This window comes from Acinonyx jubatus, chromosome D1, assembly GCF_027475565.1.
Source record: "Acinonyx jubatus isolate Ajub_Pintada_27869175 chromosome D1, VMU_Ajub_asm_v1.0, whole genome shotgun sequence".
Lineage (NCBI taxonomy): Eukaryota > Metazoa > Chordata > Mammalia > Carnivora > Felidae > Acinonyx > Acinonyx jubatus.
The window spans coordinates 96331436-96352062 of NC_069390.1; the positions used below are offsets into that span (position 1 = coordinate 96331436).

At 57.6% G+C, this 20627-nt stretch overlaps 1 protein-coding gene and 1 long non-coding RNA gene across 2 annotated transcripts in view; one reads left to right on the top strand and one right to left on the bottom strand.

Moving 5' to 3' along the window:
- The window catches only part of NECTIN1 (nectin cell adhesion molecule 1), a 61910-nt gene that overhangs the window by 15120 nt on the left and 26163 nt on the right, over nt 1–20627 (top strand). The gene's annotated exons all lie outside the window — the stretch shown is intronic.
- The window catches only part of LOC106983908 (uncharacterized), a 285065-nt gene continuing 271305 nt past the window's right edge, over nt 6868–20627 (bottom strand). Inside the window, exon 11 of the long non-coding RNA XR_008290624.1 lies at nt 6868–9898. This is a non-coding gene — a long non-coding RNA (uncharacterized LOC106983908). The remainder of the gene's footprint in view (nt 9899–20627) is intronic.

Consider the following 20627-nt stretch of genomic DNA (forward strand, 5'->3'; position numbering starts at 1 on the left):
CTGAGGTCAGTTAGTCAACAGATGTTTATCTATTAGGTGCCAGGTCCCTTGTGTCAAGAAAAAGTACTTTCAGCAGCTCAAACAGAGGTTAAAGGCTTTATTGAAAGGCTAATGTGCCTCAGGGGGCACTTGAAGACCAGGTGACTCCCCAAGTGGAAACAGGATTGGAGGTTCAGGGTGAAGAGGAGAGGGGGCCACGCGTCCTTGAGCTTGGGCTTCGGGGCGACATTTTCATCTCCAACTGCTAGAATACTTGCTGTTGGGCCGTGTGGGTTTCCAGGCCTCTTCCTCCATCCGGATCCTTGGTGCTATCCCACCCAATGGGTGCCAGAACAGTTCCTTGAGACTTGTTTTTATAAGGCGTGTGGTCAGGGGATGGGGAGGTGGGAAAGAGGAACCTCTCCTACCTGTTTCAATCCTTTGCGGGGAGCTGGTAGGGAGGTCCGGCGCTCCAAACAGGTGTCATTCCTGTTCTCTGGGCACAGAGATGCACAGAGCGGTGCAGAGAATTTCCTGAGTGAGTAAACTAGGCACAGGGCTCTGAAGGGGACATGGGGTGGGGGTGGGGCCCTAATCTGGGCCCTGGAGCAGCGACCTTGAGGCTGAGACCTGGAGTCTGAGTAGGAGTGGCTGAAGCGGCCCCTCCCCCGCCCACAACCACCACCCTCTGAGACATCCTGGGGGCCTCTCCCCATTCCTGGGGAGCCCGCACACCCCTGTCAGAGCAAAAAGTGTGATGTGTCACAGCCCTGCTCTGTCTGAAGCTCTCTCAAGCTCCCCAGTGCTAGTGACTTAAGTACAGACCCCATGGTCCACGTCGGGGTTTCTCAGCCCCAGCCAGCACTATCTGGACGTTTGGGGCCAGATAATTCCTTTTTATGTGGGACTCTCCTGTGCACTGTAGGATGTTCGGTCTCTACCCAGTAGAAGCCAGCAGTGTCCTCCCTCACCCCCCACTGCGTGACACTTAAAAAATGCCTTTAGACATTGCTAAATGTCCCCTGGGAGGCAGAGTCACCCCAGGTGAGAACCACTGGTCTAGGGTCTCACTGTAGCCAGAACCTCCTGCATGGTCTCGTACTTTCTCTCCTCCCCTCGCCCCAGACACTGAGCTCTTTGAAGGAGAGGGCTCAGCCTTAAGATCTCTGCAGGCCTTAGCTCGGTGCCTTGTACACAGTAGATGCTCCGTAAATGTACAGTAAACCGATGGGAGCTGGCTGGCTTCCCTCCTTCTCAGCCCCTAGTAGGCGACGATGAGGTTTCCTTCTTCTGCGCACCTCTCCGTGTTGTTGGCACTTTGCGTAACCCCCGTAGCCAAGATGTGCAAACTTCCGACGCTTCCCGTTCTCCTTCCTGACACCTCCCATACCCACCTCATGTTGTTTGCGGCAAACAAAAGCATCTTTTCTCATGTCGTTCACATTTGCTAAGTATCTCCTGGGCATCGAGCCCTGGGGGGACCGGAGGGCGCTGTGGCTGCGTGTGTGAAGTCGGGCGTGGCTGTGTGCTTCCGCAGGCAGGTGCCTGCTGGCAGGTGTGTCCGTGTGTGGCGTCCAGACCCCACTCACGCTGAGCTCGTGCCCTCTGCTCACTGTTTCTCACCTTTCACTCCACCAGGCCTTTGCTCTTGCTGTCCCTCTGCTTGGCGGGCCTTGCTTTGTGGCCTGGCAAGAATCCCCTGCCCCCAATTCATTATTTCCCCCCCACTATCGTCATGGCACTTTCGAGCATTCTTGCCATAGCACATTGATCACGTTAGTGGTTAATATTTCCTGTGTCCTTGGGCCTGGGACCATGTCGTGCATGCACGTGTGTGTGTGAGTGTGTGTGTGTGTGTGTGTGTGTGTTTGCAATTCCTACTTTCTTAATACATGCTTATTAAATAAATTGAAATAAATTGCTTACTTTATTTTCCAGAGCATTTTCTCTGTACTATTCTAAGCATGTCTCTGATTAATGGCTTTGCGTAACCTTTCCGCGCGTGCCCTCGTGAGTTTCTGTGCGTGTGTGTGTGCACGGACATGCGCACGTATACATGTGCAGCACTATTTCGTTGCACGTGGATGTTTGGGTGTACATGTGCGCGTGCATCTCTGTTCCAGTGTTTCTGTAGATTTAAATGTGTGTCCCCACCCCACCCCACCCCCCGGTAGTGCCCCTCTCCAAGGTGGCATTCCCTCAACCTTTGCCAAGGGGTGAGGTTAGAGGGGACTGAGTGGGGACCCTCCTCCAGCCAGCTTTCTCCACCCACCTCCCAGAACGTCCTTCTGACCCCAGTCCCTGGTCTGCCGGAAGGGATCGAGGGCTTCCTGTCCATCCTCGGGGAGCCCAGGGCGGGCAGGCTGGGTTGGGGGGCAGAGCCCTCTGTGGCCTAGTCGCATACACCCCTTTCTCCATCCATCTCTGCCCTGTTTAATTGGAATTTGGCTAGTGGAGACCATCTGTTCTGTTCCGCCTGTTTCCATGACAACCAAGTGGCTTGAGACTGAGGTTTGTAGTGAGAGAAGTGGCCTAGGGGATGCTGGGAAAAATCATTGAGGCCCTCCCCCTCACACCTGCTTCGCCTCGCCTTCTCCTCTCTGCCCTGCCCTCGCCCCCAAGCCCAGAGTAAGAATAAAGCTACTGCCCACCAGGGAGTCGGGAGGGCATCACCTTCCTTTCCCAGGCTGCTTTGGGCTTCCTCCGGCTTCCATTCATAAGCACTTGCCCCCGTGCAGACCGGGGTGGGGGGTGGGAGGGGGGCTGGTCCTGCCCTCTGCCCGCCCTGGGACCAGAAGGAAAACCTGGAGACGTGAAAGCCTGCAGGTTTTCCTATAGTTTCAAGCTTCAACCACTCCTGCCTCCAGACCTCTTCCTCACCCCATCCGAGTGTCAAAATCTTCAACCAAGGACCACACACACACACACACACACACACACACACACACCACTGTACAAGCATCAGAAATTTCAACCCACTTGTGATGGCTGATCCGTCTCCCCCCTCCCTCAATGCCAGTGTCCAAGGAACCCGAGTCCCCAGACCTTCCAGGTGACAGGGCTTTGAGAATGGGGTCCTTTGCTTCCCAACCTTGGGGGTGAGTGCTCCCTCACAGCCCTGTTATAGTCGCTCAGGACCACACACAAAGGACTCTGTCAGAGCACCTTGCTCCCCAGGGGTCTCCCTTTACCCCTGGTGCAGAGTGGGCCCCACCAAGTACGTGGCACATAAAAGAGCTGAGAGCCCAGCAGAGAAACTGGTTGTCCCTGGGCTCCCAGGAGCTCAGACAGGCCCTGACACACTGGGATGTGAGTAAGGCTCCCTCTCTCCTATTTCTGGACAGTTCCGTTTTCACGGTGTTATTTTCTGCCCTAATTTCTCCGTCTATGGCAAAGCCGCTTCCCTGCCTGCTCTATTATCGGGGGACCTGCCTGTCTTCAAAATTAAGTGCTGTGGCTTGTCAGGTGACCTGTCTGTCGCTCAGGTCCCAGGCGAAAGGTGCCAGCCACACCTCTTGAGCATAGAGAGACGGGGAGCCTGCCCCAGATGGGGAGGTGGTCCCGGGATCTCTCCAGTGGCCTGCACCCTGAAGAAGGTCATTGCTCGGAGCAGCTGTGCTGAGCGGGGACCTCTACATTTGAGGGTGCTGCACCCTTGCCGAGGGTCTCCCAGTGGCCAGCCTGGGTCCGTCAGGGCAGTGGTGGTATCCAGCCCCCCACCATCCATTCTTCCAACCCCTGGCAACCACTAATCTACTTCTGCGCCTATGGATTTTCCTGTTCTGGACATTTCCTATAAATGGAATCACACCGTGTGGCCTTTTGGTGGCCGATGCCTTTCACTGTACATTCCACGTGCCTGCTTCTGTGTCACCACCCTGCTTAGAGAGTGTCGGCGGCCCCCCGGTTGCTTCAGGGTGACGTGCAGACCCTTGTCGCCTACAGAGCCCTCTTTAAACCAGCGCCCATCTCCCGCCCCATTCACCTCTGCACCAGGAGCCAATGCTCAGCGACATTCAGGCTGTAAAAGACGCTGTCCTGTTCCTGCTCCCTCTTCTCTCTCCGAGGGGCTCCTGCTTACCCTGCAAGACCCAGCTAAAAACCTCCCTCTCCTCCGATCCCTGCATCCCCCTCAGAATCGCTTTTCCTCTTGGACTCCCATCGCTTTTGGTTCATACTTCAAAAAACAAATGAAACATAGCACTTAACTCGAGAATTATTTGTTTGCACGCCTGGGTTCCCTGCTAGACGGAGCCTCTAGAGAAAAAGAAAATGCCTTATCCTTTCTCATCCCTCTATCCATCCTCCCACCTCCCCCATGGCTGTCACCTCCACCCAAGGGAAGCTGGCCCGGTGCTTGACTCCGAGTATACACTCGGTAACACTTGAGAGATAAAGGCGAGGGAACTAGGAAAGCCAGAGCTGGGAGAGTTCATCTGGGAGAGGTGACCCCGGAGAAGGACCTGGAAGGAGGGGAGGTTTCGGCATCCTGACGTAGCAAAGACTGGCTGGGTGTGGCTGGGTCTGAGAGCTGCCTTCATGTGGATGCTCAAGGTGACAGAAGGCGGGGAGGCGTCCTTCCCTGAGTTAGACAGCCTTTGCGGAGCAGGGCGCCTGGGTGGTCACTAACATGGGAGATGGGGTGGAAAGTTTGGCAAAAGGGTGGAGGCCGAGTGGGGGAGGGGCAGCAAAAGAGAGCAGAGGGCGACCCTCAGCTAGAAAAGGAGAGTGGTGGGTACAGGAGAGGAAGGTGCCCCAGCAGACGCAACAGCTTGTGCAAAGGCCCAGAGGCAAGGCAGAGCCTAAAATATCCTGGAGGAGAGAGCCTGGCATGGGGGAGGGGGAGGGCTGGGTGAAGCTCAGGCTGGTGGGATGAACGGGACCCCAGTTGCCCAGGGAGCTTTACGACGAGCTGAGCATGGTGACCTATATACCTGTCTCTGATGAAAACCTCCCCGTCCTTCAAGGGCCACTTAAGGACGGGCAGACTTTCCCTGACCACCCCAGCTGGCAAGGGTGGCTGTCCTCCGCACATGGAAACTACTGGAAGGCGAACGATGGGTTTTAAAACCCTCCCCTTCCTCAGCCAGCCCCACAGGGAGGATTTGAAAGGCAGGGGTGGACTGGGGTTGCCTGCCACATCCTAGCTTTGTACCTTGGACATCCTAGTCCACTTCTCTGACCGTCAGTTTCTGCCCCTCTGAATGTTGACCACCTGAGCACGAAAGCGGGGTAACACCACCGACTCCAAGGATTCGATGAGCTGGGACACAGATGCTCTGAAGGGGCCGTGTGGGCCTTAACCCCCACGTGCGCTTATCAGCACAGCCAACCAAGCGAAGGAGCTGAGGCCCCTTCCCTCCTTGTCTTTTACGTCGTTTCCAAAAGACTGGAAACGCTGACGGGGGCAGGTCCCGGCCGTGTGAAATGGGCTCGAAAGCTATCATATTGGGGGTGGCCGGTGGATCACAAACACAGCCTTCACTCTCCAAGGGCAAAGGTGTGCAGAGAAAAGCTACAGTGGTGCTCCCCCGGGGGGGCCGGTGAGGGGCTGGGGGCCGGGCCAGGGGTAGGACCCAGCCGAGGCCAGCAGCCTTCTCCACGGGGAGTCACTGGAGCCGCTGGCCCTCCCCACGGTGGCATCCAGTTCCCAAGGAGGGTGCCAAGCACACCTTCTGCCCCTGCAAAAACAAAGCTGCCTAATTGCCTTTTAATCTGGGGATGTCGGTGTGCTCGTGTTGGTGCTGAATTGTAAGGGGAGATAATATCTTTCCCTTTGAGTGAAAAGTTATTTGATCTCTGTGTGTCAGAGGAAAGCCTGTGCCCAGAGAAGAGGTGGGACGGAAGGGAAAGGTGGAAGGGGAGGGTGCTGGCTTTATTTCTCCCAACAACTATCATAAATAAAGGAGAACAAGCATCTCTGTTGTCCTGGCTCAAGGCCATTGTTTTGTGGAGGGCTTTCTCCTCACCCCTGCCCCTCCCACCTCCCTTTCAGGCCCTGGATGGGAGGCCAGCTTGTCTGCAGGTAGGGGTGAGCCGCCAGCTGCCTCACCTGGAGAGGTGGGAGAGGTGGGCCCCTGAGACCCGGGTGCCCGCCCTCCCCCTGGGGCCTTGGCTGTCCCTCCCCAACTCTGCAGGGGCTGCTGAGCTGTCCCAGGTGATTGCAGTAGCCTCCCTGCCTCCCTCCCTTCCAGCCACATGGGCCAGATGACTTCCCAGGCGCACTCCCACCTCAGGCCTCTGCACCTGGAATGTTCTCCAAGGCAGACACATGGTTGGTACTTGGCTCTTGGCTCAAATGTCGCCTCTCGCAATGAGGCCTTCCTGGCCACCCTTCATCTTCAATAGTCCTCTGTGTACACACACACACACACACACACACACACACACACACACACATTCTCCTTGAAAATCCCGCTCTCCACAGCCTACTCCGGGAGCTGACCCTGACCAGCCATGCCGCCCTGTCCCCTGCCAGGGCCACTCTTCCTGCTTTGTAGCATCCACCGAGTGTTCACAACCTCATCCCCTTGCAGCCTCCAGAGGTCAGGGTGGTCATCCCTGTTTTACATTTGTGGAAAGTTCCGGGAGAACCCCACCTTGAGCAGCAGGCTCTTAGACAGTGCTGTCCACATTTGCCACAGAAGCTCCCACCAGGCTGTGAGTGGGAGAATGTCCGAGCCCTGCCCCAGCTTCGGGTCTGACACCGGGCCAGGGATGCACACTGACTTGTCCTGGGAGTAGCTCTCCGTTCACAGCCAAGGGCAGGCTGGGTCTTGGCCTGTCTCCTGCTGACCGCCGGCTGCCCGTGTCCCGGCTCAGCTGGGTTCCCTTCCGCCCCTCTCCCCTCCCTCCCTGCACACAGACACAGCTGAATCTTCAGCCCTGTCCCTGCGTCCATCCACCTGGCTGGGCATGTGGCAGGGGTATTCTCAGCACCTCCGGGGCCTGCCCTTACCCCAAGGAGGAGAGTCAGACCTGCAGTGAGCCCTCACGGTGCTTAGTAAACCAAATTATAGATGGGGAGGTGGAAGCTGGGAGGGCTCAAGGGACCTATTTTTACACTGAGGACAGCCCTCTTGTCCCCGGAAGCCCTTCTCTCACAGCCCTGGGCCCTCTCCATCTCCAGAAACAACTGGGGTGGTCCCGGGAAAGATCCAGAGGGAGGAGGGAGACAGCCCCGCCCACCAGTGCGCGTGCAGAAACAAGATGGCAAACAAAAATGCCAGCCGTGTGCCTTGGGTGAGCCACCAGAGGTGCTCCTTCCACTGGGTGCTAAGGCAGGGTCCCCAAGCCAGGAGCTGGTGGCACTCATAGGGGCAGGCTTCCTGAAGGAGTAGCGTCCCGGGGGGGGGGGTGTCAGGGAGAGGCAGCGACTGGTCTTGGACAAGAGGCATGGACGCAGTGGAGTGGACAGTCTGGAAGAGCCAAGTGCACATTTCTTTAACCTGGCATTGTGAACGTCTTGCACCGTATGTGATCGATCCTTTTGGGACCTCACTTGGAGCACTGGATGGGGGAGTTACTTTCACAGTAATCCAGGGTGACGGGAATCAAATGTAGGAATCAGACAGAAAGCAGGTTTGCTTTCTGTTTGTTTGTGAGCAGGGGAAAGAGCCTCAGAGTTAGGAGTCCTGCCTCGGCCACCTGCCGGCCAGGTCACCCTGGCACTGTCCAGCCCCTGTATCCTTGTCTGTACAGCAAGAGGGTCAGATCAGTCGGTCCTGTCCAGGCTCTTCTGGCCCATCCTTGGCGCACAGTGGATGCAAGCAGGGCCCATAGCTGTCCTCCACCACGTGGTCAAGTCCAAGGCCCTCCAAGGCCAGGAAGGGCACAAAAGAATGGGGTGCTGTGACTTCCCAGGGGCTGGCCGGTCTCTGAGGTCTAGAGATGTCTAACTGCCTTTACCGTAAGACATTTCTCTGTCCCTTTGGCCACCAGCGGGAAAGTCCTTCCCAACTACTTTTGGGCCTCCTGCGTGTGGGACCCAGAATGGAGCCAGGCAGGAGAGGCTTACGATCCGAGCCGGCCCCCTCTATCCCTGCCAGGAGTACTTCTCGAAACTGTCTCAGTCCCAGACACCGTGGCCTCCCAGTCACGCCATATATCAATCGACTTCTAGAGACTGAGGGGCTGAGTGCAGGCCCTGGCGGGGCGCTGGGGTCCAGCTTGAGCAGGCGGGCGCCATCAGGGTTCTCCCGGAGCCCCGGCCCAGTAGGGGACGGACAGTGAACAAGGTCTTCCGGGTGTAGCGATGGCCAAAGACAATGATGGCCTGGCGGGAACGCGCCACAAGGGGGTCTTAACAGGTGAGGGCGCTAATCTTCCCAACAACCAAGGGGAAGTTACTACTACCATTCCATTTGTACACGTGAGGAAACCAGAACGGAAAGTCTAAAGTCACACAGCAAGCCAGCGGCAGAGCCGGGCTTTGAACCCAAGAGCCTGGAGCTGGGGCCTCTCTGCTACCCCACCAAAAAACACACCAGTCTGTGTGCCATCCCCGACGGGACCCAGGGAAGCGGACGAGATGACTCTGTGGACCTTGAGGCCCAAAGTCTGGCCTCTCACAGACTCCTCCCTTCCTCCTGCTCAGGAGGAGCAAATGCCACTGACGAGGCAGGACCGGGGGCGTGCAAAAGGCAGGGCCGAGCCCAAGTGAACCCAAATCCAAAGGGAAGACCCGCTTCCTTCCGGCACCAGAGCTGGCCTGCCAATTCACGCACGGCCTCTTTCCCCAACCCTGGACTGGCCTGGTGGTTTCTGGCAGTGGCTGACCCTCTCCCAGATTCCGTATCAAAAGGCATGGGGAAATGCACTTGCCTTTCAGCGAAAGGGATCAAGATTAAAACAGCGGGAAGAATTTCCGAGCTGTCATGACCATACGCTATTAAAACAGGCAGCCGGGGGAGGTGGAGGCCCTCGTGGAGAAGGTCAATGCCTTGGCTGCTCAGAGCCGCAGAAGGGGTGAGTGGAGGCAGAGGAACCTAGAGGAATGACCCCTCCCGCTGGTATTTGGCTGGGCGCTGAAAATGACATAATGTCAGGCAGATCGAAGACCCCGCCCCACGGAGAGAGGAGGCTATCCGCCGTCCCCAGGCTAGCGCCACCTTCTTCCTGGGACCCTGTCTGCCCCAGCCCTGCCATCGGACTTCATTAAATTGCATTTTCCCGAAGCAGGGCAGGCCGGTGACAGAATGAGTCAACGCCAGCTTGCTACCACTGTCGCCCCTGGAGCCAGCGGGCATGGAGGGAGATAATTGGGAGTGGCTTGACAGCTTAATGTCCGGGGAGGGGCGGGGTGGCGCGGGGTGGCCAGTGAGGAGGAGGCAGGTTGATCTGGGCTGGACCCGTCTTCAGATGACCCCGCCGCCGCCACCTTTCCCCTCCATTTCCCGAGCAGCAGCTTGTTGGGCAGGAAAATAAAGCTCGGGGAAGGAAATTAGATCCGGAGAATAAATTAGGCTTTCTTTATTAATTTGTCAGAACTAATTAACATCTCCCCCAGATTCGTCTCCTCTCCAGATGCCCCCCTGAGCAGGAGGAAGGGAGGAGTCTGTGAGAGGCCAGACTTTGGGCCTCAAGGTCCACAGAGTCATCTCGTCCGCTTCCCTGGGTCCCGTCGGGGATGGCACCAGTGAGGGCTGGAGCCCCAGAAACCCCAGCGCCAGGTCTCATGACTTCACCCCTCTGAGCTTCCAGTACCTTATCGGTGAAGCCGAGTCAGGGCCTGCCTCCCCCCACCCCCCTGACCCCCGGGTGTCAGGAGAGTGGGAGGCAGTAAGTGCCCGGTGCGGTCAGCCTTCGATGCTGCTTTGAGAGACAGAGCTCGGGCACTGCAAAGGTCTCTGAGTTCCTTCGTATTCAAAGGCCACCTAACGATAATCTCAGGAGGTGTTAAGAGCGGTCACCAGTATTCCTGTTTCACAGGTGACAGAAAGGAAGCACAGAGTGGTTAGGTACCTTATTGAGACCACACAGCAAATTGCTGCGGAGATGGGATCAGAGCCCAGCTGGGCAAGAGCTCCGTTTCCAGGCCTGAGCCACCCACCCCTGTCCCTGGGCTCTGCAGGGACCCGACACCTGACTCACTGCCGGAGTCTCACTTACTAACAGACGCCTCATTTCCTGGGTGTGAGTTCAAGGTCTCCAGCCCAGGGGCCTCCCCAGCTACCAAAGCTCGGGCACTTCTGCAGGCTGCCCCTCGGCTTGGGCAAGAGCCTGCATTCGTTCTGTGGAGTTGGTGGCTTCCCTTAGACACCCACCCCTGTCCCAGAACAGGGCCCAGCCCTGCCATTTCAGCGAGTAACCAGCTCCCAGAAACACCCCTCCACACCAGGCGCATGAGAAGCCCTTAAGGACCAGCCACACCTTGTTTGCAACGCCTCGGAGAATTGCAAAATCCAGTCTGTTCTCTGTCCTGTTGTGCAGCAATAGCATCCCAAAGGTTCCACTGCTGCCAACCTGCAGCCCCCTCCCTCCCGGGGCCCCTGGGAACACACAGAGGTGAACACCCCCACCCAGCAGCGTCCCCCTGAGGCCCCTGAGCCTGTTGCTTTCTGCACCTGTAGCCCGCTGGGGGCTGGCTACGGAGCAGAGACTCCCAGGCCAGCCACGCCCGAGGGAACCTGCAGGAAGCCTGAACTGACTAGCTCCTACATTTAAATGAGGAAACTGAGGCCCACACGGAGCAAGTCGCATGCTTCACTGGCCCATGGCAGCACCGGGATTAGAACCCAGGACTCCTGACTCCCAGCCCAGGCGCCTTTCAGGAACTAGGTGTTAGTGCTTGGGATATGACATCAAAACAAAATGAATTTGTCACATCAGGGACCCTCAGAGCCAAAAACAGGCTGAGGACCTGGCGGCAGCCAGACGGTGCAATGTCCCTGCGGGATAGGACATTCGCCAATGTGGCCGGACCGCAGGGCGCGGGTCTGGGGGCGAGTCACTGCCCCCACCCCCTCCAGGACCCCTGGCAAAGCTCTCGGGGGGCGGCCCACCCCCACGGGGGACAGAGTCCCGTCCCGTGTCCCCACATCATGGACCGGTAGTAGCTGGGCACCTCTGGTCTGGCCACTCAGCCCTCTCTGCAGAGTTGGTCTTTTTCGATGTCTTCAACAAGCCTATAAGAGCAGAGGTGCTAGGGAAGAGCAGGGGTGCTGGGGGTGGCCACTCTGGGTTTGGTCTTGAGGTCTCCTCATTCTGGAAGCCTTGTGGGGGAGGGGCAAGCCAGGGGGCAGACCTGGGTTTTCATCCTGACTCCACCACTCCACCACTGACTGACCATGCCTGAGTGCCGCCGAGCCTCCTCTTCCTCAGTTGTCTCATAGCGCTTGCTCCGGAAGGTCACGCTAAGCAGCTCCTGAGCCGGGTGAGCCAGTGCCCAGTGAGTCCGCCAAGTGTCTCTCAAAAGGCCCTACCCCAGGCTCCCGCCACGTTCCCTCGCACGTTTGTGGGTAATGAGGAAGCAGGGCAAGCTGGCGGAATGGGGCCCTCCCAGCCATCCTGTGACTACTCTAGCCAGGCCCGGAGGGCGGGCAGCTCGGACGGGGGCCTCTGCTCTCCAGGACTCAGCTGGGTGTGGCTGGCTTGGGGTGGTAGGGAGGGGCTGGCAGAGTTGGCATCTGCTGGCCGGACGGGTGAAGGAGTCCCAGAATTCCCGTAAGGACACTCAGAACGCTCTTAGACTCCCAGAACTGGGGGAGGAGGTTGGAGGAAGGCCCTCCACCCACGTCAAACGTCTAGAACGTCTAGTCCTTCTTTCTTCTGCATCCTCAGGGCCCGAGATGTGAATACGGGTCTGTGCTGGCACCCGCTCAGGAGGCCAGCTGGCAGAGACACAGGGGCACTGCCACTCACCCTCTGCAGGAACATACTGGGGCGCCCTGCAGAGCATTTCTGGGTCCCCCCTTGCCATAGGACCCCAGGGCCAGGCCAGGCACGATAGGCCAGAGTAAGGATGCTGATTTGGGGGGGGGGGGGGGGTGGGAAGCAATTGTGCTGAGACTTGGTGTGGAGCTCTGAGGCTGCTCATTCTTCTGCAGGAGGACACAGGTAGCTTCCAGGATCCAGACATGTGGGGGTAGCCTTGGTCTTTGGGGTGCTGGAAACGGTCTGCTCCAGTCTTCAGGAAGGATCTCAGCTTATGGGCTCTGTCCGTGACCTCAAAGTATCTGCATACCAGCTGCCACGTCCTGATCAGTTACTCTGTGTCGCACCCACCATGTATATACATTATTTCATTGACTGCTTATACTCATTTTTTTTAAATATTAAGTCCATTTTACAGATGAGGAAATAGGCTCACTGAGGCTCATTACCAGTGCTTGGAAGAGCCCAGGCCAGGTCTGTCTGCCACATACGTCCCCTCCCTACTCTTCCTCTTCTCTCCTTAAGAGGAGGGCCTGCTTGATCTCTAGCTCTGGTACCGGGTTCAAGAGGCCCAAGAACACCACAGGACAGAGTCTGCTTCCATTGCAACAAAAGCAATTGAAGACAGACATCAGGAAGAACTTCTCCATCAGTGAAGGGTGTAGAACATTTTAGCAGTTTCCCCAGTAGGAAAGGGTAGGATCTCCTACTATGAAGACCTTAAAAGAAGGGGGAAAGATTTATTTAGTCACCTGGGTGAAGGTTTTTAGGGTAAAACCTTGCCAGGGGCAGAGGGTAGTCTATGACAGCCCCTCTCTCTAACCTCTGCTTGGGCAGTTCAGAGGCTCAGGCCCCCAGCTCTGGCTGGACATGCCTCTGCTGCTACCGCCTGGCCCAGGGGGTCAAGCACAGTGTCGCCTTTCCAAGGACACGCTTTCTTGCCCAAGCCCATTTGGTAGCCCTTGCCAGCTGGTGGTGCCTGGGGCAGCATGTTGGGCAGGGTAGGGCAGGGCCTGGGCAGGTGTGGTCCCCAGCTACCTGTCCGGGCACTCGTCGACTCCACCGTGAGAGCTCAGCTACTCCAAAACCCCAGTCTTACTCCCTTTCCCTTCCCTGCTTCCAGAACGGGCTGGGAGGAAACCCAGACCGGGCGGGTCTTCAACCTCTGACGCCCACCCTGTCCTCCGGGGAAACTCACCCTGTTCTCTTAAGCAAGTCCGCAGAGGACCTGTGAATGTCAGCCCGTTTGGGCTCTGAGTTAGGCACTGCATGCCTAGAAAGCTGGAATCTGCTTAGGAGAGGCTGTAACTGAGCAGACAGAAAAACACAGGGCGTTCTCATTCCGAAAGGAAGTACAGTGCACAGAAGCCAGGAGGCTGCGGCTCAAGTCCGGACGGACCACTTTCTGGCTTTGCGACTTGGCAAATCTCTCCACCACTGGGCCTCAGTTTTCTCCTCTGTAAAGTGGGAATACCAATACTTGCTCCAAAGGATGGAAGTGAAATACTATGAGACCCTAAGCAGGAAACACTTCCCAATGCCTGGTACATAAGAGGTGTTCAGTCAACATCGGTGGAAATAATATAACTTGCTGCTAGAATTCTGAGAGGCAGAAAGCACAAATTTTGCCCACCAGTATTTCTTTTTAGGGATGAGGGAACCTACAAGGAGGGGGAGCTGAGCCTTGTAAAAACTTGGGGACGCACTCAGTTGGTCTCATCACTTTGAAGGCCAACGGCGACTGCGGCCATTCTGAGAGGGCCAGAGCTAGATAGAGCAAAGACGGAGAGACACAGCAAGGCAGGCTGTGTAGAACAAAATGCAGATTTGTAATTGCTTGAGTCCACATCTCATAAAAGAAAAAAAAAAAGAAAAGCACAAGCCTGGCCATTCCCGCCCCCCCACCGCCCCCTTTCTCTGCCTTGAGTCAAGAACCAGTTCCCACCAGTCTTTCTTGAGTTCAGAGTGTCTCCCCGCCCTAATCCCGCCCCCACCTCCCACATCCACTGTGGGCGCTGGCCCTCCGGGGGGCCCTCTGCCCACTGCCCACCCAGAGTCGGCAGGCCTGGTGGGAGGCAGGGAGGGATAGGAGAGCAGGCAGCCCCCCACCTCTGCCTGCCAGAGGTTGATTGTAGCTCATTGTCCTGATTCTTCCCCAGACAATGAGACTAGATACTGCTTCCCACCTTGCCCCTCTCTGCAGCCAACAGCCCTGCCTTCCGGGCCTGTCTGAGCCTGCGACCGACCGGGGAGGCAGGGGCCTTGGGCCAAAGACCCGCTGAGCCAACACTCTTCATTTCCCCCACCCACCCCCACCAAGCCCACCCTTTCCCTGCCTCCTGCCAGCCTGGGTCCCCGTGTCCCCTGAGGTGGGACAGACCACCCACCCTGCCTGTCCCTCTCTGTCCTTCCCCATCACTTTCTCAGCCCCCCAACCCCTTGACTCACTCCCTCACTTCCCAGTCAAGCTGTTCCCTGGGACGTGTCAGGACAGGGTGCCTGGATTCTGGTCCTACAGGCTCCCGCTCTGCCCGCCCTCAGTGGGGGTGGGGCATGTGGGGAGGATTTGCTTTGACCTGCTTCTTTAGGCTTCCCTCCCTCCTCCACCCCCTCCGCAAGGGAGCAGGCTGGGGTGAACTCCCGAGCACCTCCTGATTGCACCCAGCCAGGACCCAGCCTGGGGCTGCTGAGGCCTAGTGGGGGGGGGGGGCAAGGGGGGGCGCCCATCTCACCTTCACTCAGGCCAACCTGCCTTCCAAAGACTGCTACCCAGAAGCCCTCACTCGGCCAGGGGCAATTCCTCCTGTCTTCCTCATCCCTTTGGGACCAGGAAAGTAAAAGAAGGGGCAAGAGACTCAGATTCTGTCCTTGGCTTTTCAGTTAATTGACTGCATAGCCTCAATAAGTCACCTCACTTCCACATCTGTGAAATGGGTGGCCCCCCCTTCCTTGAATCATTCCAGAAGCTAGGATCATCAAGATAAAGGGGGCTAGAAGAGCAGAGCGATGGGATTTGGCCCTGGCGGACCAGACTGGAGAGCAGAGGAAGGGGGCCTCCCACCTCCCACTGGGGGAGAAGGAGTTGGATGCTTCTCCCACACGTGGGCCTCTCAGCCCTTCTCTTACAGAGCAGCCTTCCTTTTCACAAATAATCATGGCATTCTCCAGGGAGTCTGCTCCTCCTTTGATCGTGAGCTTCCTAAGAAGTCTTGATTAAAGAATCCCAAGGACTGGAGAAGTCGACCGAGCCCCACGTCCCCCGAGTGTGCTCTCTGAGATTTGACTAGCCTGGCTCAGGTCGTTGAACAAACACAGGTTGAGGCCCCATCCCGAGCAGGGATGCTGGGGCTTCAGAGAGGACCCGTCTCTGGCAAAGCCCAGCACTGTGCCCCCAAGAGCTGCTGTGTGGGAACCTGGGCACAGAGCTGGTGGCAGTGTGGGTGCAAGTTTTCTATGGCGGCCAATGTGGAGGGTGGGGACGCGGGAAGGACAGGAGAGAAGCTGGGAGCGCAGGCAGAGACAGACTGTGAAGGCTGATCGGTAGCTCCGATCCATCTCAGACGTCCCCCCGGGGCAGTGGAGAGCTAGGACCTGTGCGACAAGATCAGGTCTGTATTCAGACCCATTTAACAGTGTGGCTGTGGTTGGACCCTTCGCCAGCCTGAGTCTCAAGTTTCCTGGCAGTAACAGGAAGACCTCTCTTGGAGGATTTTTGTGAGGATGAGAGGAGGTTCAGTGCCTCACAATGCCGCGTAGATAGTGAGTGCTCATTAAAGGTTGGCTCCTTTCAGTGCTATTAGTGCCTGGATTCCAGATAGGAAAAGGTCAGTCTGGGCCTGACCTCCCAGCCAAGTCGTAGTAAGGATCGGGAGGTCAAGGACTGTGTTCTGGGAACTCAGAGGACGGGGTCCACGGGATGCAAAGAGGTGACTGATGTAGTGGGGCCCTGGGAGGGTGAGGTGCCCACTTGGCTGCTGGACAGCTTGGACTCAGGGCCCTCGACCTGCAGGCGTCCTCCAGGCCGTGGGGCGCGTGGGCTTACCCTATGGTGGGGGCCGGGTAGCCACCCCCAGGCATCCAGTCCTCTCCCACCCGCTTCTCGTCTCCTATTCCAACCCCAGTCCCCTCCCTCCCCGGCAAGGTGCCAAACCTACAAGCCACCATGAAGTTCAAGGGGCAGATGTCTTCTCTATATGTCCCTCCTCCCCAACCCTTCAGGATCAGGCTCGTGGGTCCGGGCCAAGCCGGAAGGACACAGGAGATACCTCAAGAGACGCCCCCCCGGTTCTGTCTCTAAGTGGCGTAGAGGCGGTGGCCTTCCAGGGCCTTCCACAACCCGCCCCCCACTACTCCTTTCTACACGTGGCTGCCTCTGGGCTCGACGAGCTCTTTGCTTCCCTACTGACCCAGAGGCAGGGCCTTTGTCACTGCAACCAGACGCAACCACAGTATGTTTCCATGGGCTGGCATCGGGCTGATAGCTGTTCCCCAGGCGCGCTCACGTCCATTGTCACATTACTGAACCTCCGGAGGCTAAAGTCACACGTTCCCACCCCTGTTCTCCCAGGGCCCAGCTCCGCCAGCTCCCCCTGCCTCCATCCCCACCAACCCCTTGGCGATCTCGGTCGCGTTGCTTTTCTCTGCACCTCTGTTTCCTCATCCACGGACGGGGGAGCTCTTGGGCTAGGTGGTCCCCACCACCAGCCGAAGGATTCTCCACCTGGCCTCTCCCGTCACCCCCAGTCTCTCCCGGGGGTCTCATTCCGCATCCCTCTGTCCCTTTGACTTTTCTGTCTATTTATACACAGAATTCGCCCACGACATTTCAGTTTTCCAATAGAATCATTAATTACCCCAGTAATTAAACCCAATTAGCATTGTAGGGGCCTTTCTGAGCGAGGAGCCATTAGCCAGGGTGAAAACGCACAGGCGCGAGAAAGAAAACCCACCCTTTCCCAGCATTAAAAATGAAAGCAGGAGACAGCACAGCAAAGCAGAGGGCCCCAATTAAAGCTGGGGCCTCGCTCATTAAGCTAATTGGACATGCTATCCCGGCAGCCTCTGGTGGGAAGCCCGCCAGTGGAGCTGGCTGGGAGCTCTCTGTCCGCGCTCTGCGCTCACCTTGGGCACCTAGTGGACCCCACAGTACCCCCTCCAGGCCGCCAGTCCCCTGCTCAGGGAGGGGGGTGAAGAATCTCTGCCGATTTTTCCTGAGCACCTGCTGACCACTTCCTGGGCTTCAGGGTAGTTAACTACCCAGAGTAGGTGGGCAACACATGCCAGGTAGGAGGAGCAGGGATGAAAAATGAGAAGAGTAGCAGAACCCCACATTTCTGGGGTTTGGGGAAAGGACAGAAGTTGGCAGTCACTCTCCTCTTTGACCCTGGGGCTGAGGGGACTCCTCTCGTGGGCTGGCTATGAAGACCAAGTGAGATTATGTATGTAAACGCCTGACACATCATCAGCGGTGGCCATCATTCGAATTTCCAGAGCTTCGGCATCCACACCTGGTCGTCCCAAGCCCCAAGGCCCCACAGGCAATGAGGGAGGATGTGACCCTTCCATCCCCCAGGTGGAGAATCCCAGGAACAGAAGGAGGAAGACCCATAGCCAGAGACTAGCAGCGTTTAGACTAGGGGTCAAGTTTTGTAACTCCCGAGCCGGAAGGGAAAGGGAACAAGGGGAGAATGACGGTTTTATGTGTTTCAGGCTTCCAGTAACATCTCATTGGCTAGGAAGGCCCCGGTGCCAGCCAGCCCTGTGGTCCTGACGGGTGGGAATAGAGGGGGTGCCGTCTGCCCTCCCAACAAAGAACCCCATCACCTTGGCTCCCAATCGGCAAGGGTCCCGTGCATCAAGTCCCACCCTTACCCGTGATTCTGGGGCTTGCGGGTGTGTGCGGGCCACTCGTCTCCCCAGGAAGGGAAGAAAGGAAGGCCAAGGGCAGCCCGTGTCATGGTGAAGAGCATAGCCTCTCCCTGAACCGAGCCTCGTGGAGACCGCGTGTGTGGAATCGGCTTCATAGACAGTGTGACCTTAGGCAGGTTACTTGACCTCTCTGTTTGCTCATCTCTGAAATGGAGACAATAAGGCTACCCAGCTCCGGAGTGGTTATGAGGATTAAGTGAGTTAATACAAGTAAACACTCAGGCCTGGGCCTGGCACAGATAAGTTATACACATGTGTTAACTGTTGTTGCCATCCATTGGCAAGGGCCTGGCAGGGAACATCATCCTTCTGTACTTTCTCTTCTGGGGAGGGACAGGAGCATGGAGCATGTGAGACCCCTGGCTTGTGCTGCTAAGCACCCAGTCTTGGGGCAGCTGAAGGTGGCAGGCAGCACCCTTCTCAGACATGGCAGAATGTGAACCCCCTCCCCCGCCCCACACACACACCTCTGCCACCAGCCGCCCCTGGGCTTCCGGGGACCATTCTGAGCAGTGTGGTGGGCATGGCAAAGAGGGCATGAGAATGGGCAGGAGGGGGAAGGAGGGGAGCGAGGGGAAGCGGGTGGCCAGGAGGCTGGGCTGCACCCCTCCAGCTGGGCGCCATGCCCCACTGCCTACGTGCTCACTCTTTCTGCAAGGCAGGACAGGAAACAGGTCTTGGCATGCCAGGCCCCTACCCAGTGACTCCTGAAACCCCAACAAGTCTGAGCTGGAAGCGGGACTGGGCGCGGCTCCTGATAGATTTATGTTGGGCAAAGGGATGGTGGGGCGGGGGGGGGTGGGGAGAGGGGGAAGAGTGTGGGCGAGACAACCCCCCTCCGTTAAAAACTCTGACACTCCCAGTGACAGGGGTGCTGAGGGGAATGGCTGGGTCTTGGGGTTTTCACCTCCTGCCTCATGGGTCCCCTCATCCCCTGTAGCCCTGCTCCGCGGGGCAGGAAGAGGACAGGCCGTGGCAACGGTAGGGACCTGTTCCCCTCAGCATTTTGCCAAGAAGAGGGTGATGATTTCAATGCTGAGGAAGGAGGCAAGGTGACAGCCTGAGGCCGGCAGCACAGGGAGGCCAGGCAGGCGGTGTCCCCGGAGGCCCCAGGACCAAGGAAGTCCTTTTATACAGATGCCCTCCCTCCTTCCTCAGCCAAACAAGGTGGCCTTGCTTTGGGCCCGTTTTGTGGGTGAGAAGGCTGGGCTTCGGGGAGGCGTTGGGTCCTACTGCTAGAGTAAGAGCTGAGGCTGAAATGATCAGGACAAACTAGAAAGTGCGTGCCCACCCACCACCCTTTCAGCCTCCTGGGCGCTGGGGAAGGGACAGCCCAGGGCAGGCTTTTCTCCAGGGACTGCCCATGTCTACATGGCCCAGCTGCAGGTGGCATGGTGGGAGAGCAAGGTGGCATGGGAAGCCCAGTCCCCCGCCCCCCCCCTCCCCCCGTCAAGCAGACCCACCCACCCAGGGGAGGCCTTCAACCTCAGCCAGCCTCTCCCTTCATTGTGACGTCAGGACCCTTTGAAGACCCCACTTCCTCTGGCTACGCCAAAAGGGAAGACTGTCAGACGGGAAAAGAAAACAAAACTCTGAGCCAGACTTCCTTCCTCCTGGGGTGCCCCCAAGCTGAGGCTGAGTCCAGACCAGGGGTGAATTGAGATTAGGGTTGAAATGGCGGCCACACGCCGCGTTGCACTTCTTCCTGTGGTTGAAACCAGTAAGAGCTTACCACCAGGGGTAGGGTGATATGATAACCCAGGTCTCAGGGTCTGGTTTGGTGTTGACTTTGGGATGGGGCCGGGGCTGGTGTTGGGGTTTACGTTGCAGCTGGGGAGGCCGCTTCTCAGGGCTAGCGGCGGGGTGGGTACAGTGAGCGGGGGGCATTTCAGCTAAAGCTGGTGTCATCAGAGAGGTTGGAAGGGCTCGAGGGATTCAGCACCTGTGGCTTATATTTGGAAGAGAAATGTTCATTTTCACTTGAGCCTCAGACTGGGGAGAGGACCAGAATTAGAGGCGTATCTGAGCCAGAGCAGTAGGGAGGTTGTGAATGTGACAGAAGGGCCATTAAAAGACACTCCCTTCCCTCTTCCCTAAGTTCCGCTCACCCGTGTTGGGATCCAGTCAGCCCCAGGCCCCACTGGGGTGCTACCCAGACGTAGCCTGGATTTCTGAGACAGCTCCACTGTCCAGACCAGTGAGTCCTGCCCAGAAATGAGACAGGTTCAGGACCTGTAGCAGGCACCTTCTTAGGGCTGCCTCAGAAGCAGGTGAGGAGGTTGTCTTGGGCCCGAATGGCATCACCACCATGCAGTGGCTACGGGCATCTTCACGGAGGTCCCGCGTTTCAGCACGAGGGACTGCTGAGACCAAGGCCTTGCTGTGGGCTTGGGCTCATTTCCCCACCAGCTGCTGTGCCCCGGCCCGTACCCAGAAGTCTGGAAGGCCCCTGCCAGTGCAGCCCTAGGAGGAGCCCCCAGGGGCAGGAGGCAGAGCTGGCGGCCCACATGGAGGAACCTGGCACGGGACGGAGGTGCTGGGAGCTACAAATGCCAGCCCAGGGTGGGACGGGCACAAGGGCTGATGCTGGAGGGTCCGAATGCCTGCGGTGGTGGGGGGGGATGGGGGGGAAAGGATGTGCACATGCGCGTGCATGCCTCCCGAGGCCGAGAAACTGAACAACCTGTAGTCAGGCCGCCTGCATTAAAAGGAAAGACAGAAGAGAGCCAGGCCCGGGGTGAGAAGAGCAAACGGCAAAACTTAATGACTTTAATATGAAAGAATTTGCCACTAATTAAGCACAAACACTCCACTAATGCAGGGAACACATGTTGTGGATTTCACTT